The sequence below is a fragment of the Malus sylvestris genome, chromosome 13, assembly GCF_916048215.2.
Source record: "Malus sylvestris chromosome 13, drMalSylv7.2, whole genome shotgun sequence".
Lineage (NCBI taxonomy): Eukaryota > Viridiplantae > Streptophyta > Magnoliopsida > Rosales > Rosaceae > Malus > Malus sylvestris.
Genome location: NC_062272.1, coordinates 12,429,248 through 12,447,149, shown reverse-complemented (window position 1 = coordinate 12,447,149; position 17,902 = coordinate 12,429,248).

The window sequence follows — 17,902 nt, the reverse complement described above, 5'->3', positions numbered from 1 at the left end:
CTTCAAGATTGCATATGCCAAAAATTGCAAAAAAAAAAAAACATTTAGAAATCAAGTAACGGAACAAAACTTTTCAACGGTTATAAATGAAAAATCACGATTTAACGGTTAATTTAACTTTGATTTTGATGACTTTATACAGCTACACTCCTTCAACCTATATGAATACAATGAATAAATTCGATCTTCAATTTAAAATATTTACACTAGTGGATACCACAAAATTTTATGTTATACTTAATGAAAATATAAATAAACTCTAAGTTTTAGTGAATCTATCGTTTTGATGGGATACGCATTCTACGAAACTAATTTCAACGATCCAACCGTTAAACTTGTTTGCATATGCGTCAAGATTGCATATACCAATAATTGCAAAAAAAACAAACATTCTGAGATCAAGTAACGGGACAAAACGTTTCGACATCTATCAATGAAAAATCACGATTTAACGGTTATTTTAACTTCGATTTTGATGATTTTTTACAGCTACACTCCTTGACCCTATATGAATACAATGAATGAATTCGATCTTCAATTTAAAATATTTACACTAGTGGATATGTCATGATGATCGATGAAAATTGAAGATTTTGTAAAAGGAATAACATGCAAGCTTTGAGTTCCATTAGTAAGGTTTAAACTTTTGTGAAAGGCTTCACAACCTTAAAAACAAAAACTCTTTCATTTTGCATATCCTTCCACATTTAATATTTTGTAATATACTAATAGTGTAGGGATGTTTGTTTATTAGACTCTTATTTTCGAGTGTAGATGTAGTACTTAAACGACAAATATGTTTTAATGTTTTGAAGTAATATTTATGTGGCAATGTGTGGTATGTGCAAATTTAAGAAAAAATATATTTTTTTCTTAACGAGTCATAACGGATGTGACACAACACGATCCGTTAAGATAACAGGTGTTACACGAAAACGACACGAACAAGATAGACACGATCTGTTTGCCAGGCCTACTCAACATGCATCCATTATTCCGTCTACATTTGTCACATGACAACATGTTAGTTATTTAAGAAGGTTAAAATGTCATTTTGCCCCTACTTAAATGAGTCGATACTATACAAAGATATATAGATAATTTCATAAGTTGTCTATGTGACAAGTACAAATAGAGAATAAAAATGTGAAAATTTGACGGTGAAGAAATATTTATAAATGTTTGGAGAGTAATCGTAAAACAAAAGTTCTAGATGATAAATGACAATGACAAAATAAAAGGATCAAACCATCAGTAAACAATAAACTAATCAGGGTAAGGTAAGACGACAACCAAAAGGAAAGATAAACGTTACATGTGTTTCACGAAAAGGCCGCTCTCCCCTCGCTTTTGGGAGAATGCAATTATGGGAGTGGGACCCAGAGCTCAGAAGATTTATTTTCCAAGCCATAATAATTGTTGCACAGAACATCAGAGCCCACTAAAGTTAAAGAATATGCAGTGTACAAGAAGCTAAGGTCAAATATTATGGAATCGAAAAATCTAAGTGAAAGGAAACATGGAGTAGGTTCCTCGTAAGGAGGGTTTCTGTGGTTCTCGTAAGGAGGGGATTCCGTGGGTCGGCGGAGGAGGGAGATCTAAGATCTAGGTGCGGCTACTGTACCTGGGAAGAGCAAAACATGTAATATTTGTATGCCCGGGGGTTGTGGGTTTTTAAATAGTGTAAGACTGCCATTTCGAAAGATCCAGAGGTTATTAATCGGAAGGTTCGAAGTCTAGGAAAACAAATCTGGTGTTTGTAGATTCTTGATTCACATGTGGGTTCTTTGTGGAAGACTCATATCTGGTCTTTCATTTTCCTGTTCTTCGGAAAGAGATCTGTAAAGGGATCCTTTAGGGTGTAGGGAGCATGTGCGAGTGTACTCCAGTACTATGGCGGGGGTACATCTGAGAAGGATCTGGAAGATCTAGGATCCCGCTTTGGATCTAAACTAAAATTGATCCAAAACTAAAATTGTCTGAGAAAGAAATGAGAGGTTGTTCGTTGCCTAAATTCGCCATAGCGCCTTGCGGGCAAGCCAGGGATTTACTTCACATACGAGATTGGTGGGTGCAGGCGTGCTACTACTAGATGCCGCTAGTAGACGGGATTTGAATGATTGAGGTTGCGCCTTTTGACTTCAAATCAAGAGATTGTGCCATTTGAGTGGGAGTTGCTCAAATTAAGGTTCTTTGTTTGCCTTAAAAATAAGGACTTTACTTATATGGAGAGATAGAACAATATGTAAATGATAAGGTTGCTTGGAAATATAAATGACAGAGGAAAGTGACTAAAATTGCAGATTGCTTGTAATATATATGGCTGGAAATGAGTACATAAAAGCTATAAATGAGATCGATACCGCAAGTGAGCAGCAGAGCTAATAAACTTAGATAAAAGAAGGCTTTTGGCAAATCTGGTTTGAGCAAAATTTGTACTTTTGTTTGTTTGTTTGAGTGTCCATAATCCTTGTGCATCTGCTCCTTTTTATAGAGGTCTGGAGGAAACCTCCTGCTGAGGTTTTGTACTTGCCCGAAAGAAGCTTGGGCAGCTTGCATTTCCTTACTTTGGGTAGCTTGCATTGCTTTTGCCAACTTGCATGTAGAAACAATATTAAAAGGGGAATTTGCATCTCCACCACATGCTTTTAGCACATGTTTTCCCACTTGTAATAAACTAACATTTAAAAGAAGCAAGTTTGACTCTTTCATTTGTTCCTAGCATCCACACCCGTATGTTGCCTTCCAACCCATTTGCAAGGATGCATGTATCTTGATTAAACAATGCTTGACAAATCTCCACCACCAAAACAAATTGGAAGAACAATATTATAGTGTCTAACCCTTCCACTTGCATCTAAATATCTTTCCAAGTTAGTTTTCTTGCATATTAATCCTCCAAATGCCATATTTTACCCAAATTGTCCAAATAAGTAAAAATGGGTATATTTTGAGTGCAAATAGTGCCCCCAAGTTTTACAAATTTGAGCAAAGTTTGTGAAACTTACAACTCCAATGCTGCCAGGAATGATGTCGAAAGAAGAGGCACGTCTACCTCTCCGATCCTTTTGTCGTTGATAAACTTGGCAAAATGAGCAAGGCAATTTGGTAGTGTAACTAGCATTGAAAAGAATGTTGTCTGACTTATGTTCCTTCTTGTTGATACCAAAAAACAAAGGAGCATCCTCACTGGTTACCGAGATAGTAAACTAGAAAAATGCCTGAAGTCGGGCACACTGGAAAAGAGAGTTAAGATAGAAATAAACTTAGACAACTATTCTTTTTTTGTGTTTTTCTTTTAGCCTCTTTTCATATAAGATAATATAATAAGATAATATAATAATATAATAATATATATATAATATATACATATCTAGTCCTTTCGGGCAAAAAGTACTCTAATTCCCTTATCCTTACATAATATACTATAATATTTTATATATATAATACATAGCCCATTCGGGCAACTTGAAACGAAAAGGGACAAGAAGAAAGATAAAGAAAAGAAGATAGAGACAGTCATTTCAGACTGCAGGAAGAAAAGCAGTCAGACTTATTTTATTTTATAATATAAAACAACTAATATTAGATATAGATATATGTGCTTCTGACAGAGACACGGAGAAAGAGAAAGGAAGGAAAAAAAAGGGAGAGAGAGAAGGGAGGAAGAGAAAGAAGGAATAAAAAAGTAAAGGGAAAGAGAGAAGTGCCCTTTCGGGCAAAACAGAGACAAGGGAAAGAAGGAAACGCAGAAGGATAAGAGAGAAATAATAAAAAAAGAAAAAGAAAGCAAAACCTCTCTTTATAATCCCTGCACATGATGTTGGTAGGTGAGCTTTTTAACAAATGGACGCAGAGCTTCTTCCCAGTCTCCCAAGTGATATTTGTTACGAAAGAGATATCATGCCGTGCTCGAGAACTTTTCTGAATTTGAACTTCTGAGGTATTTGAAACCAGTTCTCTTGGGAATGATATCTGCCATCGTTCCCTCACTCTGACTCCTACGCATCGAGAGATCCTGCTTAAGGCTCATTAGTCTGCTTCCCATCAAGGTAGTGCCGCTGACAATGCACTGTTGCTTTTGTTCCGCTCGGAAGGAGGTGGTCATGTTTGACCTATCGGGAGTTGTAGTGCACCGCAAGTTGACCAAGATATTTTGCCGTTGAGATTTTGTTGAAGCGCATATCCAAAATAGTCAGTGGTATTATTTCAAGTGACTGGGAGTGGCAACCACCACATCTGCTCCTCGATCAGTATCTCTCACTTGTGGACCCTTTGGAGCTTCTTCATACAAACGCACAAGACATCTTTGACGACTTCCCAAACTTGACTGCCTCATTTTGCATCTGTTTTGCCAGCTCCCTAGTTGATGATAACATCAATACAGTTGAAAATGGAAGGAGTGAGCGGGGGTTGTGCTGGAGTGGTATTCTTAAAACCAGCAAGGGGAGGATCAGTAATTGTGGTAAGAATACATCAAATATATTTTCCAGATCAAACGTGGGGCCCCACATCTGATTGTCAACATCTAAACAAATTGCAGCAGAGAAGATGTCCTGCCCATCGGGCCACAGCAATGTAATTCCGCCCTTCATGTAGCAGCTTTGATTGAAAGATTGTCGGGCAAATGCAAAGAAAACCCAGTTGGGCAAACTGCCACATCCATTTTCTGCTATCTTCTTCGAGCTTTCTTGTAGCCGCCAATGGTAGCTGCTGAATTGGCCCGAGCTTTGGTCGTAGGTGCTGGTGAGAGTTGGAGAGACATGCAGAGTTTGTTGGTGGTGAGCAGGGAAGACGTCATTCTCGTCAGGCATGGTCATGGTTCCATCGGGCACCACCAGTCGGGCAAGATAGCCCCATGCTTTCTTGCAGTAGCCATTGAGAAACAGATGACATATTTTTCAGCAGGAAAGCCATGATTTTGGCTTTTTATGAAAGTCCTCATTCCATGAATTTGGGTACAGCCATCGGATGATTTTCTGATTTCAATTTTTGGATTCGGGCTAAATACACCCATTGGATAAGAGAAAAGTGGAAAGAAGGGTAAAAATGGCTACTCACAAACTGCCCAACTCTTTGATATTTTTTTGTAAAGTTCCCCAGCAAGAAAATAAAAAGGGAAAGAAAGCAAGAAAAAATAAAAGCATGAAAGCAAAATGTTTTTGTGATTTTGGAATTTTAAATTTTTATATCTTTTTCTTTGTAACAGCACAAGAAACACACAAAGAAAACAGAGCACTTTCGGGCAAACAGAAAAAGGAAATTAAAGGCCCTGACGGGCAAGTGGATATAAAAATAAATAAATAAAAAGACTTTTCAGGCTACTAAAACAGTAAAATATAAAGAACATAAAGACAAAGTCCCTTTGGATGAACCAAAACAACAAAAAGAAAGCCCTTAGTCGGGCCACAGAAATGCCCACTCGGGCTAAGTGAAAACAAGGGTACCCAGATTTTTAAAAGCAAAAAGGAGAGAGAGCCCTTCTCGGGCAAATTAAAACAAACCAAATTTATTTTATATTTTCTTTGTTGTCTTTTTTTCAAAGCTATACATATAATATAATATACTATATATATATATATGACAAGCCCAATCGGGCAAAGAACTTCCACTGTCCTTTTTGACATATGATATATAGATATATAGATATATATTAACATAGCCCTTTCGGGCAAAGCAATTTTAACATATCAAATATATATATCAAAAAACTATATATATAGCCCGTTCGGGCAACATTTTATAAAATATATTACTATATATCTATATATATATACACTCCATCCCCCACTATAACATACATGTACATACAGCCCCTGTCGGGTAAAACACTTTTATCATATAAGAAAATATAATAAATATAATACATAGATATAAAAGTGTTTTGGGCAGCAGAAAGACAGGAGAGAGAGAGACAAGAAGGAAAAGAAAGGAAGAAAGAAAGAAAGAAAGAAAAAAGAAAAGGAAAGAGAAGGAAAATGAGGAGAAGGGTACTGGAGAAAATGCACAAAAGAATAACACAAAAGAAAGCCATTCGGGCAAATTGGATTAAGCCCCTTGGCTGCTCAAGTGTTATTTTTCTCTCAACACTCAAATCTTTTTCTCTTTTTAAAATTAAGTGCAGAGAGATCATACCCGTCATTTAAATTGGCCATGCCATATAGCTTGGGAACCATAGGAGGTGGCCATTCATGTTTGATCCCAAGCTTTGTCCTCCTTGAGATCTCGATGCGGACAACATGCTCGTGTTGGCGGGGAAGAGTGTATGAGCTATTTTCTTCTTCGGGCTCCACATGAGGTGGGGGCTTGTGCCCTCCGAGCGTTGGTGTTTGGCCTATACTAGCCATCATCTCCATCTTAGCTTGGTCTCCTACAACCATATTCATTTTCATGGATTTTTCATTGGGTGGGGCAATTGTTTGGCCTTCATCAATGTGTATGATTTGTTCTTCCTTGGTTGTAGTAGGGTGAGTGTGCTTTGTAGAGGGTTTTTGACACATTTGATCTATCAACTTTCTCAAAGTTTCTCCAAAAGTTGTATAGCTTTCCTCCACCATTTTAAAACACTTAGTCACCTCTTCACCATACTCGATGCTTGCCACATGGAGTTGTTTGGACACCTTCTCTAATTTGCCCACATCCTCTTTGTAGAGCTCTTCATCCGGATGATCATGAGTTGGCATCTCATATATTGGCACTATGTACTCATTGGAAGCATTTTGATACTCAAAGCCATTTGTTGGCCTATCATAGTATTCATGAATATGATTGTCTTCAAAAGAATAATAACCTTCATCATAACCATAAGTTGGCCAATCTTCAAGATTATTATTTATTTGATGGCCATTAGTTGGCCGACAATCATGTTTCATGGGACTTGAGTACTCTTCCGCCATGTACCCATAAGTTGGCAACTCATAGGTTGGCTCTATGTGATAGCCATAGCTTGAGCGCTCTTCTACACCGTCATCCTTCAAAAAATCATGAATACAAGGATTGTTCATGATCTAACTTCATATAAGCATCCCACATGGCGTGCCAAAATATGTTCGCTCCCTAAATTCGCCATGGCGCCTTGCGGGCAAGCCGGGGATTTACTTCACATACGAGATTGGTGGGTGCGGGTGTGCCACTACTAGATGCCGCTAGTAGACAGGATTTGAATGATTGAGGTTGCGCCTTTTGACTTCAAATCAAGAGATTGTGCCATTTGAGTGGGAGTTGCTCAAATTAAGGTTCTTTGTTTACCTTAAAAATAAGGACTTTACTTATATGGAGAGATAGAACAATATGTAAATGACAAGGTTGCTTGGAAATATAAATGACAGAGGAAAGTGACTAAAATTGCAGATTGCTTGTAATATATATGGCTGGAAATGAGTACATAAAAGCTATAAATGAGATCGATACCGCAAGTGAGCAGCAGAGCTAATAAACTTAGATAAAAGAAGGCTTTTGGCAAATCTGGTTTGAGCAGAGTTTGTGCTTTTGTTTGTTTGTTTGAGTGTCCATAATCCTTGTGCATCTGCTCCTTTTTATAGAGGTCTGGAGGAAACCCTCCTGCTGAGGTTTTGTACTTGCCCGAAAGAAGCTTGGGCAGCTTGCATTTCCTTACTTTGGGTAGCTTGCATTGCTTTTGCCAACTTGCATGTAGAAACAATATTAAAAGGGGAATTTGCATCTCCACCACATGCTTTTAGCACATGTTTTCCCACTTGTAATAAACTAACATTTAAAAGAAGCAAGTTTGCCTCTTTCATTTGTTCCTAGCATCCACACCCGTATGTTGCCTTCCAACCCATTTGCAAGGATGCATGTATCTTGATTAAACAATGCTTGACAAATCTCCACCACCAAAACAAATTGGAAGAACAATATTATAGTGTCCAACCCTTCCACTTGCATCTAAATATCTTTCCAAGTTAGTTTTCTTGCATATTAATCCTCCAAATGCCATATTTTACCCAAATTGCCCAAATAAGTAAAAATGGGTATATTTTGAGTGCAAACAGAGGTCTTAGTATTCAAAGAAAAGACGTCGACTGTTTCATGTGATTGTTTCATGTCTCTCTGGGGAAGCTTTCTGTGATTGTTTCATGTCTCTCTGGAGGGGATGCGAGGGGTTCTCTATCAGAGACATCGGCGAGCATGGATTTCTGGCATGCTTTGCGGGGCAACGAGATCTATAAAGGGTTGTAAATGCAAACCAACCTTGGTTCTTCAAAAATGATTTGGTAATGGTAGCGGATCGAACAGACAAGGGGCAAAATAGATAGGCGTCGCTTTCAATGGGTGTGTTCTAGGTCCAAATCCGCAATGTTCCGGTGCTCAGTATGACTCAGGCAGTGGCGGAATCCATTGCAGGATTGATTGGTACTGTTAAAAAGGTGGATAAATCGGGAAGTAGAGACTGTATTGGTAGGTTTCTCCGAGTAAAAATATGTTTCAATGTTTAGGAACCTTTTATGCGAATGACCTTTGTTAGCTTCCCTGATGATGGACGAGTATGGGTTGATTTCAAATATGAAGCTTTACCAAAATACTGTCTAATATGTGGAAAGATGGGCCCAACCCGAGTCTATAACAACTCCCACATTGAAGGCAAAGAGGAAGATGTGCACTTAGGGGAAAATGAGGAAGGCTTTGCATTCGAAGGTTTGGATGCAGTGACAGATCTTCAGGGTGTACCACTGAGCACAGGATTTAAAAGCAGGTCATCTCGAGAGGCTAGCGATGGAAGGAGGGATATGGAACGTTAGAAGGACGATCATAGTGAAGATCAGGATGGTGGTAAGCGTTCTGGACGCTCATTAACGGCTTCCGAGATAGGTAGTCATACGCAACATGATGGGTCTAGATCGTTCAGTGGAAGTGTTTACACAGATAAGTCAATTGAGGATGAAATCGACACTGTTATCTCCCCGAGTAAGCCCTGTTGGTCCTTAAGTAAATATGGCAGTGGGTGTCAGTCACTCACGAATAAAATCCGTAACTTACGAAAGGAAGAAGAGGCTAACAGGAGGGCTATAGAAATTGCCTTTAATGCGGGATTAATCGGACCTGGATGAGTGATTGGCGAATGAGCTGAGTACATTGTTCTTAATGAAATCCCAGAGCATGACGGCTGGCTAAAATAGGCTGGTATATCTTCGGGAACAGGACAAAGCTTTGGCTTAAATAACGAACCAATCGGTGATGAGGGAGCTAGCAATGCTGTGATTGCTTTGGAGGAGGAGGCTGAGGGATAGAGGAGAGACTTGGGATTGAGAAGAGAAGATAAAGTAACAGAGGAAGACCCGTTTGAACTGCTACCGATCATTAAGGCTGCTATGAAGGAAAATAAAGGAAAAAATAAGGCCTTCAATGAGCTAGTATACTCGGAGCCAACTCCTTGTATGGAGCCTAAATGCAACAAACCAAGGAAAAGCCTATTTGCTGAGGCGGAGGAGACTAGCCTTGAGGGGTCTCCCAAGGCTCCATGAAGCTAATTACCTGGAACTGTCAGGGTATCGAGGGTGACCTGACAGTTGACAATCTGCTAGAACAGAATCAACTGCACACCCTTGACATAGTGATACTGCTGGAAACTAAAAATAAGAGCAGGAACTATGAGCATTTAAAAAGAAGTCTTGGAATGGAGTACTTGATCACGGTTGATCCAAAAGGCATTGGTGGTGGTCTTTGTGTGTTTTGGAGAGATGAATCGATGATTATGTCATTGAGGTCCGAGAAGTTTATGATTGAAGTCAAACTTTGGGATGAAAAGTTAAACTGCTTTTGGTGGTTGTTTGCTATCTACGCTAGTACTTATGAGAAGAAACGCAAGGAACAATGGAGGAATCTGAGTAGCAGAATTGACCAAGATCGTGACAGATGCCTTCTCATTGGGGACTTCAATGATATTTGTGTAACGAAGAAAAAGATAGAGGTAATCTGAGGACGGCTTTTAGTATGCGGGATTTCAGAGATTTTGTGGCCCGAAATGTGCTTATGGACTTGGGGTAAGAAGGCTATACCTTCACTTGGCGCAACAAAATAGACTTCCTACCAATCCAGCAGCGATTAGATCGCGGGTTGGCAACCCTTGGCTGGTATAATCTCTACCCTGATACTAAAATCAAGCATATGGTTCTGGAAGGCTCAAATCATGTTCTTCTTTTTCTCTCTACTGATAAGATCTCGAAGCGGATGGGTAGGAAATTTGTGTATGACGCTCGCTAGAGCAAGAAGAAAGAGTGTCGTGTGCTGGTCTCTGATAAGTGGAAAGATAAGGCTAGAGGCTCTCATGCTTATAGGTTCTGTGAAAAAATAAAAACTCTTCGACGAAGTCTCAAGGCTAGGTATAGAGGAAATGGTAGGAACTCTAAGAACTTGATTCAGCATTTGAAGATGGAGATTAGGGAAGCTTATACCTCTAATGGTTTTGATTCTGCAGAGATTAAAAAGAAAGAGATCGACCTCAAAATTGCGCTAAAGGAAGAAGAGGCCTACTGGAAAGTTAAAACCAGAAATCAGTGGCTTAAAGAGAGTGATAAAAACACAAAATTCTTCCATACGCAAACGATTAAAAGACGAAGGTTTATTCAAATCCGTGGGATTGAAGATAAAAAAAAAGGTCTGGCAAGAGACTAAGCCTGAGATTTGTGCCACGGCTTCAGACTACTTCATGGAGCTATTTCAATCTTGTGAACCCAGCCAACTGGATGAGATTGAATATGTTATGAACTCTTGGGTCTCCCAATATGACAACAATGTGTTGATTGCACTGATGTCGGAAGGTGAAATTATGGAGACAATCTTTTTTCCCCTACGAGATCACCAGGTCCTAATGGATTCACTGGCTGCTTTTACCATGATCACTGGGAAACTATGGGGCAGGATGTGGTGAAAATTGTGAAAGCTTTCTGGCACTCAAGCTCTCTCCTACGGAAACTTAATCACACAAATCCAGTGCTCATCCCAAAGGTGAAATGTCCTAGGAATATGATGCAATATAGACCAATCGCTCTCTGTAATGTCATCTACAAGATTATAGCCAAGGTCTTAACTAATAGACTTAAGAAAGTGATGCCGAAAGTGATTGGGAATAATCAATATGCCTTTGTAGCTGGTAAGCAAATTCAGGATAACATACTTGTCGTGCATGAAGTCCTGCATTCCTTGCTCCATCAAAAAAATGAAGATCAAGCGGGTATGGTAATAAAGCTGGATATGGCAAAGGCATACGACTGTGTTGAATGGGATTTCCTCATTGGTATGATGGCTAAAATGGGGTTTGCACCTCTATTCTGTAACTGGATCAAGGAATGTGTCTCTACTGTCTCTTTTAGCATTCTTATTAATGGCAACCCAACGGGATTCATCCGACCGAATCGAGGCCTTTGACAGGGCGACCCTCTCTCTCCCTTCCTGTTCCTTATATGTACTGAAGGTTTTTCTATGCTAATCAGAAAGGTGTTGGAACATGATGCTCTTCATGGAATTAAGCTTTCGCATAATGGGACACCACTAACCCATCTCTCCTTTGTGGATGACTTTGTTTTGTTTGGAAGTGCTACTGTGGAGAAGGCGAGAGGAATTGCTAGAATTTTAACGATTTATGCTCGGGGTTCGGGACAAGAAATTAACTTGGCCAAAAGCTCCATCTTTTTTTAGTCTAAGACTTCAAAACGAGACAATGGTAAAATTGGGAAACCTTAGGGATCCAAAGCAAGAATGGATTTGGGAAGTATCTTGGTCTTCAGACAGATTTTGAGCACTCCAAAAAAGCTGCTTTTGCGGAGGTCAGGGATAAAATTGAAGGCCGTATGGCGGGTTGGGTTGAACAGTTCTTATCTCAAGCAGGGAAAGAGATCCTTATAAAAGTTGTAGCTATGGTGTTGCCAAACTACGCTATGAGTTGCTTCAAACTTCCCATTGGGGTTTGTCGGGACGTCGAAAAAGCCATTAGAAACTATTGGTTGAGAGGTAATGATCAGCGTAAGAGAGTGCACTGGATTTCCTGGGATCGATTATTGAAGCAAAAAAAGTTTAATGGATTGGGGTTCAAAGACATCCAATGTTTCAATTTAGCTTTCCTGGCTAAGATTGGATGGTAGCTTATTCAAAATCCGACGTCTCTCCTTACTCTTGTGTTAAGAGAGAAATACTTCTCAGGAAAAACTTTTATGGAAGCATCTAGAGGGAAGAATACTTCGTGGGGCTGGAAAGGAATCTTTGAAGCTCGAAAAGTTTTAATGCAAGGGTTAAGATGGCGGGTGGGAAATGGTGAAAGTATTAAGATTAGGGAAGACCCGTGGTTCCCTAAACCCTCAACGTTTAAAGTTGCACCGAGAGCAACTCTTGAAGAAACTAAGGTCTGTGACTTAATTGACCCGACCCTTAAGTCTTAGAAGGTGGATATTATTTCGGCAGGCTTTAATCATAAGGATGTGATTCCAATTCTTAGCATTCCGTTAAGCCATTCTGGCCACTGTGATAGAATGGTATGGCATCACACCTTGAATGGTGAATATACTGTTAAATATGGCTATGGAGTTGCTATGAATCTCATGGAAAATGATGCATTGGGAAAAAAAGGCAATGGAAGGCCCAGTGATACCTTAAAGCATCAGCAAACTTGGAAGTAGGTCTGGAGTTTGTAGGTACCTAACAAGATCAAAGTCTTCATCTGGAGATGTTGCAACAATGCCTTGGCTGTCAGACGTAACCTCAAAAGACGACACATGCAGGTTGACAACGTATGTGGGGTCTTTAATATGGTTAATGAATTGGAAAACCACCTTTTATTCCACTACGATTTTAGTCATTTATTTTGGTTCTACTCCCATCTTCATTTTAACTCCCTAGTTCTGGAAGGATCTGATTTCTTGGAAAGCTGGGATAATTTTTGTAATCAGGTCAAGGACAAGGAAAATGCTAGTGACTTATGTCAAGATTTTGCATTTGGCCTGTGGAGACTCTGGAAAAGCAGAAATGAGATCGTCTTTAATGGGATATACCGTCAGCCATTGGAGGTCCTGGAGATGTGGAGGAAGAATACTTCTGAATATAGAGAAGCCTTGGCTTGGGATTCTCTTTAGGACTGCACATCTATTACCAAGCCTAATCAAGAAATGCAAAGCTCAAGTAAGCAATGGCAGAAACCAAGTTTCGGTACTATCAAAATCAACATCGATGCTGCCTGGTGTAAACATACTATGCGTTCTGGGATGGGATGGCTTGGACGAGACTTTGCAGGTGTCCTCCAAGCTGCCGGTGGCTCGGGAGTTGGCTACTGTCATAGCGCAGCGGCTGCTAAAGCCTCTACTATCCGTGAGGCGTTAAAGATGTGTATTGACCACGAGTTTCAGCAGGTGGTTGTTGAATCTAATGCTAAGGCTATAATCTTGATGCTAAGGAAGGAAGTGGCTCCTGACTTTAGTATTGAATGCATTCTTGGTGATATCGAGGTTATGGCGCGAAGATTGAAGGCTATGGCTTTCAACTATGTGCCTAGAGAGTGCAATCGCTCGGCTCACTCGGTGGCCAAATTTGTGTTTAAGGAGGGTCGAACTTTCACCTTGGTGTATTGGCCCAGATTTTTTGTTTAATACCTGGCTAAGGATGTAAACATCTCTATTCGTCTTTAATATATTTCTATCTTTGGGAAAAGGAAAAAAAATATTATGGAATCGATGATACACACCTTGAGTTTTGAAATTCTTTTATTGGACATTTTTGACACCAAATCAACGCTCATTAGTTTTTTGTTAATTCAAAATTATATGACTTATCCTTTTAATTTAGCATTATCTACAATAATTACATTCAAATTCAGAATTGGTAAGTTTTCATTTGATGTGGATACGTTTTCATTTATCATGCGTACGTTTCCATTTAATGTGAGTACTTTTCAATTTGAAAATAAAAATAAATTTAAAATGACATGTAAATTAAACTCAATTAAACTGAAGTGGCTCAAGTAAAAGCATCTTAATAAAAAATTTCTAAAGCTTAATCAAAAACTAAAAAAAAACATAAAACTTTAGTCTATAAACGGCATCTAATTCTAATCCTTACTTACAATCAAAAGAGAAATGTATAAATTCTTGTTGAGGATCACCAAGGTGCAACACATGAGAGAGAGAGAGTCTAACTTTAACATGATGTGGAAATACCAAATAGAAGGAAAACCAAATGCTTCTCAAGAAGCGAAAAGCAAACCCCATGGTGTCCTATCTACCAGAGCAATCAACTATACGTAGAATGTTTAGGCCGGAACGTAGTAGGTTGAACATACTACATGCAAAATGTTTAGGCTGGAACGCATTAGGTTGAACATAAATACCCTATCTACAATAACACAGTGGGTTTGGAACTTTTAACCAGAATGCAATGAATTGAATATGCATACACTATCTACCAGAGCAATCCACTACACACCCAATTAAGAGTTTTTCGTACATTATTTTTTATGAGTGAACTGTTGAGATTTAACTGTATCTTATTTAGTTAAATATTAACCATTTTTTATTGTCTTTTGGTGTTTGTGAGAGCAAAGCTCTCTTATCTCCTACTTACAATTCCGGGGGAACATTTATGGTACAGACATAATATTATTATTATAATAATAATAATAAAATGTCGTGCGAATAAATACTTGAATATATTTCTAGACCATTTTTCAATTAAGGGCTTTTGAACAGTATTCAACCAAAGGGCATTTGCAAAGGGGCACATATTGGGGGATCAAATCAGCCCTTAGAAGTGGCGAAGCCACGTGAGGGCGAGGAGTGGCGGCCGCCACTCCCCTAGTCGGAAAACACAGCCTTAGCGCTGGTTTAGCCCCTCCTTTCCCGCCGGAAAACCCAGCCCCTCTGCAGCTCCGCTCCCTGTCTCTCTTCCTTCGAACTGGTTCTGCTGCACAGCAGCAGAGAAGAACCTTTCTGTTTTGTTTTAATAGGAGTAGAAATTCAAATCACTGAGATTTTCAATTTTCGAGTGATACAAAAATTTAATCGAGATTTTCCCAAAAAAGTGACGGAAAATCCTAATTTTCTGTTTTGGTTGGCATTTTCAAAGATTTTCTGGGAAAAGTATGTATTTATATGGCACTGTCAGAGTGCGTAAGCTGGACTGGGGTGTGACTGCTTTGGTAGGTAAGCGGAAGGGCTTTGGTGATGGACGGTGGTGACGTGGAGCCGGTGGATAGGACTGGTGACTGGGAAATGCCGGTTTAGGGAGTGCGGATCCTGCGTGGAAAGTTGTTATTGGATGGTGCGAGTCATTAGGTTGTGTCCTCGTGTGCCACCATCGATTTGGAAATTGGTAGACAGGTAGGGTGGTAAGATACCACTCTTGTTCTTGACATAAATGCATACGTGGAGTAAGCTTAGGGCATGGTAGAGTAATTATCCACTATAACGCAAAGCACCAAATCATCACTTTTTATGTCTTTATTCGAATTTTTTCAAAAGAACCTATCCTTTTTCCGGGGATCCTGAAAATTCCGTAATCGTGATCATTCATCGTATATCGTGCGATCAGTTTTCACTAGTTACTATTTATATTTAATTTTAAATGATTTTTTACTGCACGATATACGATGAACGATCACGATCACGGAATCCTCAAAATCCCCAAAAAAGGATCCGACGAGGATCATTTTCCATTTTTAAATGACAAGTTTCACATCAATTTATTTATTCACCCATTAGTTTAAATGACAAAGTGAATTTCTGCTTCGAACTGGCTCTCTCCCCCCCCCCCAAACCCAGCAGCCAACAGACGGAACGGAACGGAGCCATCTCACAGGCTCACTCCAGCCGAGCCGCCGTTTACTCGCACACTCACTCTCACAGTCTCACAGACTCACTTCAGAGAGGGGATGAGGTCACTTGGTACGCAGACGGTGATAAGATTGTGAGCAATGAGTATAATCCAGCTACACCCTATGCATTTGGTAATATATTAGTTAGTATATATTGTTATTTTGAATTTGGAAATTTTGATGTGGAGTTAATTTCGATTTCGGTTAGTTTACGGAAAATGCAAAAGAAAATGTGTTGGAATTAATCTGCATTTAACGTAGTTACAGGGTTTTGAAAACTAATGGTTTTGTTGTGGCAGATAGAGTTTTTGGACAGCATGCCAATTCGCAAGAGGTGTACGAAGTTGCCGCTAAACCTGTTGTCAAAGCTGCCACGGAAGGTGTCAATGGTATGACATACTTCTCTTGTAGACTACAAATGGAGAATTCGTTAATGCCTAATGAGAAACGTTGATATTGTTTCTGTAAGAATATGTATAATTTATATAATGAAACATCGATGGTGGTGGAAATTCTATTAGCTTTAGTTGAAAACAGATAAATTAAGTTATGTTCAATTCTCTTGTTAATTTTCCATTTCTTACGGCTTGAGTATTGAAAATGCAGGTACTGTTTTTGCTTATGGTGTGACAAGTAGTGGAAAGACACACACTATGCATGTAAGTTCCACTTGCTTTTCTTGGGATTTTGCTACTGAAAGTTTAAGCATATCGAAAAATCATGTTGGCTTGTTTTTTCAGTAAAGGTCCGTTTGTGAGTTGTGCAGAAAAGGTTATAATGACCAATGTTTACACTCTCTCTTTGATTCCACACTAGGGGACTGGATTTAAGCTTGCCTTCCATGGCCCTGAAAATATTAATATCAAATGATTTGTGAGAAACTGCTTTTATGGGGGGGGCACCATTGCGTTACAAAATGGAGATCAATGGTTGAGTGATAGCATGCTTATTTACATTGAGAAAGATGTATTTGTTTTTATTGATAATGAGCCTATTATGCGACGTTTTCATGATCTGAAACCTTGCCGGCAACAATTGTAATTTGTTTGTATTGATTAATTATGGAAGATATTATTATATAAAAAGATTTAGTTGTTGCCATTTTTCTTTAACCTTGCATTCTTTTAAGTTCGCCCCTCCTCCCGAGAAATCTTGGTTTCGCCACTGTGTTAGAAGGGCTATATAATAAAAATAAGGGGTAATATTTAGTCTTCCATAGTTGGGGGCGAACTTTTTTTTTTAATTCATCATTTTTAGATTCAAATTTTGTCGATAACTTTTATTAGTCTTTTATAATTTAAAATGTCGTTAGAAGTTGACGTGTTTTACTAATTATTTTCAAAATTCGAAGAAGTTCCCATGGATCATTTGTCAGCTCCTCAATCTCTGACTTCTTCTGTGGATATAATAGAATAATTCTTTTGTTAGCCATTACATCATGCTAAGGGAATTTTCTCAAAACTGAAACTCTCGATGAACTTTCAACCACATTATATTATTTTTATAAAATTTTATAATATCTATAAAAATTAATGTTAAACTGCGATATGACAAAACAATCTATATAAAATTTTACTTGAAGGGAATCTTTTTTGCATCTCTTAATACAAAATAAAACGGTAACATGGATTGCGAAATGACGTGGTGAGCAGGTTAGGTTGTAGAGAAGATTGCGAAATGACGTGGTGAGATGTGGTTGTTTGTTTGTTGCCCGCCGCTCCTTAATTTGGAGCGTTGCGTTTTGTTTCTTTCTCTTCGCCTTGTGCTTTTCAAATTTTTTATTCAAAGCAACGGCATCTGTATTCATTAGGAAGAGGAAAACAGTAGCACATTACAATCAGACAACAAAACATCAAGAAGAATATCGGAAGAGAGAGCGTAACGTGCGAGATGATGAGCAGCCTCATTAGCTTAGCGGCGCGTGTGGGCAGCGGTAAACAGCAGGGCCTTCGAATCTTCCACAATGTGTAAAACCAAACACGAATAGGGAGCTCCATGAAACCGACTCATCATTCCCTTATATCCCCTTTCATTATCTGCTCCTTCTGCTTGGCAGTTGGCATATAATGTTTTGGTCACATTAAGCCATTG